This window comes from Orycteropus afer, unplaced genomic scaffold (genome assembly GCF_000298275.1).
Source record: "Orycteropus afer afer isolate SDZICR_OR568_19922 unplaced genomic scaffold, OryAfe1.0 scaffold00587, whole genome shotgun sequence".
In the NCBI taxonomy this organism is placed as follows: domain Eukaryota; kingdom Metazoa; phylum Chordata; class Mammalia; order Tubulidentata; family Orycteropodidae; genus Orycteropus; species Orycteropus afer.
The window spans coordinates 1,525,735-1,529,814 of record NW_006922174.1 but is presented as its reverse complement, the minus strand read 5'-3'; positions in this window follow the sequence as shown (position 1 = coordinate 1,529,814).

The window sequence follows — 4,080 nt, the reverse complement described above, 5'->3', positions numbered from 1 at the left end:
CCAGGTCCTCCGGTACAGCTTGGCTGCTCCTGGGGGGCAGTGGGAAGGTGTGGGCACAGGTGGCCTGCTGGTGTGTGGGACACTTGGATTGTCACTCAGACCTGGGCTGCAGTCCATGCTTCCTCCTTAGTTAAGCCCTCACGTTCTGCTCTCCAGGGCTTCCTGGCTGCTGGGGCCAGCGGTCTGGGGTCTGACCGCCATCCCAGGACAGACTTGGCAGGGGGCCGGGCAGTCTGCTGGGAGCGGTTTTGGGGAGGCAGGGGGAGGGGCCTCGAGTCTTGCTCAACCCTGTGATTCCCCACAGGAATCTTGTTTAGGAATGAGAAGTGTTTCCTGTGGGAGGTGGACACTACCCAGCAGGGGTCTGTGGGAAGGCCGCTGCTAATGACGGGTGCGGGTCCTGGCGTGGATGCTGGAGAGGCGGTGTGCCCGTGTGGCGAAGGGGTGCGCTGAGGGGAGCTCTGGGCCACTTGGCCCAAGCCCAGGAACCACTTCTTTGTCAGTCTGGGTCTGGGAGGGAGAGTGAAGCCCTTTGTGGTCCCTGGGCCCAGTGTTCCCACACACTGCCGCCTTTGTGTGTCCAGAAGCTGGCCAGTGGTGTCAGGGCAGCGTGCTGGGGCCTGGGGTTTGTGTTAGTGGGTGCAGGCCTGTGTGCAGAGGCCCAAGCCACTGGGCCTGCCTGGATTTGGGGCCACAGAGACGTGCAGGGCCCTGCTGTTTCCTGGGGCTGAGTGGTCCTCCAGTGGCTGTCAGACCTCTCCAGGGCACGTGGGTGGCTGCAGCCGAGGGCCCTCCCCAGTGAGTCCTCTTCCAGACAGAGGTACGAGGGTGGTGGGGGCTGGGGGTGCAGGCCCTGCGCCAAGCAGATGCCCCAGCTGCCCTGGGTCAGGCTGGGCGGCCACATGGGTGGTCAGTGAGTTGGCCAGCGCCCCTCTCACTCCCTTCCAGGTCCAATGGGCCAGGGCCAGGATGCCATGTGGCCCAGGGAAGTTCCAGAAGAGGGAATGGAGGCCAGTTGAGGACCAGGCAGTGTTGTGGGAACTTGAGAGAGGGAGGAGCCGGTGTCCGTGAGAGAGGCTGTGAGAGTGTGGCCGGCTGTGCGGCTTGGCCGGGAGAAAGTAGAAGGGAGGCCGGTCTGAGAGGGGACTGGTGTCATCAAGGTGGGTGTGCAAGGAGTCTCTGGAAGCCGTGTGTTGCCCAGTGGGTGGGCCTGGAGGTGCGTGTGGAGAAGTCGGGTCAGCTGGAGGGGCCGGGTGAGCACAGACCGGGAAGCTGGGGCTCCCCCTGTGGTTCATGGGTGAGGGGTGGTTAGCTAGGAGGGTGCTGTCAGAGATAGGGAGGGCCAGGGCAGGAGTGCAGCCCAGGGTGCTGGCTCTGTGGCCCCCACACAGGGCTCAGCCTTGGGTTGGAGACCAGCCCTGCCTCTACTCACCCAGAGACAAGGGTCCCAGGCACGGGTGTCCTTGGTCTTGGCCTCACTTTTGCATTAGGGGTGCCTACGTGAAGGGGTCACATGTACCTAGGTTGGGGTGGGGGAGCACAGCTTAGATGAGTCCGGAGCGACGGTGGTTGGGTGATGCGTTCTGGCCCCTGTTTGACTCCTGCTCTGGGGTGAGCAGGGCTGTGGGCACGGGAGCCAGCCTCCACCACTCCTTGTCGGGGTGGGCAGCGTGGCTGGATGCCCTTGGCTCCTCACTCTTCCCTGCCAACGTGGAGCAGGCAGGAGGCCCCGGGTTGGGTGGCCTTGACGGCGGCAGGCACACCGGCGCCCAGCTGCATACTGATGGCTGGGAGTATGACACTTGTGCCCTTGTCCCCGTGTGGCCATTCACTTGCTGACTGGAGCTCAGACCAGGAGGCCGTCTCTGCCACAGGGAAGGCAGGGACCCCAGAAAGAGGAATCTTGACACAGAGCCCTGAGCTGGTGTGAGGCCTTTGTTGGGGTGCAGCTGACCAAGGGGCAACTGTCCCCACTTTGCTCCGAGTTAAAGCTGAGTGCTGTCTGCCGACGGGTGGGGGTAGGGCTGGGCTGGTTCCCTGCCTCCCCTTCCCTCGTGGGCACTCAGTGAGGGACCGTCTCCTGGAAACGACAGTGAGGTGGGGGCATGTTGCTACATGCCCCCAGCGCTGCTTTTTCTTGCTTTTTAATCAGGGAAGTGTTGTGGGAGATTTGGAGAGAATTTTTAAAAACACCTACAAGCCTAACACAGTAACACAGTGTCCTGTATTGCCCCCGGACAGCTTTTGTCCTTTCAATGGACATATTATAATTTTAACTGTTCCTCTGCTTTTCAGTTAGGTTATTTCTAAACTTTCAGTGTTAAAAATAGTGTTAGAAAAATCTTACAAAACTCAGAAGTTAAAGCAGAGGTGGACAAGTTCAACCACATACCACTTGGAACTTCTGCGCTACCCGAATGATTTTGGTACCTGCTGTGGAGCTGGCACTGAGCTGCTGGGTGGTGACCTCGTGTACTATGGAGTTGGGCTGCTGGGGTCTGGTGCCAGGTTTTCACGGGCTGAGATTTTGGAAGTAGATTGCTAGACCTTTCTTCCTTGTCCATTGTGGTCTGGAAATTCCTCGGAAACCTGTTCAGCATCACAGCAACAAGAAGTCTCCACGCAGTGGAACAGAATGAGAACCCAGAAATAGGGCCATCGACCCATGGTCAGCTGATCTGTGACAAAGGGCCGGTATCCATTCAATGGAGAAGAGATTGTCTCTTTCACAAATGGTGCTGGCAAAACTGCATATCCATTTGCAGAAAAATGAAACAAGATCCGTACCTCACACCACACACAAAAACAAACTCCAGATGGATCAAAGACTTAAATGTGCAACCTAAAACTATAGAGTTAATCAAAGAAAAAAATAGGGGCCAACTTAGGGGCCCTAATATATGGCATAAATAGACTATCAAGCATAACCCAAGATGCACAAACAGCAGAAGAGAAACTAGATGAATGGGACCTTCTAAAAATTAAATTCTTATGTGCATCAAAAGACTTCTCCAAAAAAGGAAAAAGAGAACCTACAGAATGGGAAAAAATATTCAGCAATGACATACTGGATAAAGGACTTATCTCTAAAATTTATAGAAAACTCCAACACCTCGACATCAAAAATACAAACAATTCAATTAAAAAATGGGCAGAAGATATGAACAGATGCCTCAAAGAAGATATTCAGGCAGCCGACAAATACATCAAGAAATGTTCACAATCATTAGCCATCAGAAAGATGCAAATCAAAACAACCATGAGATACCATCTCACCTCAGCATTGATAGCAAAATTCAACAAGACAGAGAATAACAAATCCTGGCAAGGATGTGGAGGGATTGGGACTCTCATACACTGCTGGCGGGACTGTAAATGGTACAACCACTGTGGAAAGCAGTATGGTGATTCCTTAAAAAGTTGGAATTAGAAATACCATTTGACCCAGCCATTACATTACTAGGTGTACATACCAAAGAAGTGAGAGGCAGGACACAAACAGATATATGCACACCCGTGTTCATTGCAGCACTGGTCACAATAGCAAAGAGATGGAAACAAGCTATGTGCCCATCAACTGAGGAATGTCTGAATAAACTGTGGTATATACACACAATGGAATACTATGCAACACTAAAGAATAACATAGAATCTGTAAAACACCACATAACATGGATGAACTTGGAGGACATTATGCTGAGTGAAGTAAGTTAATCATAGAAGGACAAATATTGTATTAGTCCACCATTATAAAAAGTCAAGGGACGGTTTATATATGGAAGGAAACTTTGTTGGCTACCGGGGAGGGGAGAGGAGGGGAGGGAAAATTCCTAGATGGGTTAAAAAAAATACATAGATATGTGTATATGTGTGTGTATATACACACACACATGCCTACATGTATATTCATGCATGTATCTGTACACACACACACACACACATGTATATGTATATGCAGTCCAATCAGTCAAGAAATCAGGGGAGGCGGGGCAAGATGGCGGACTAGGCAGAAGGATTGCACAGACCCTCTTCAACAAAGAAAAGGGAAACCAATTAACACAGACACAGAAGATAATCTTG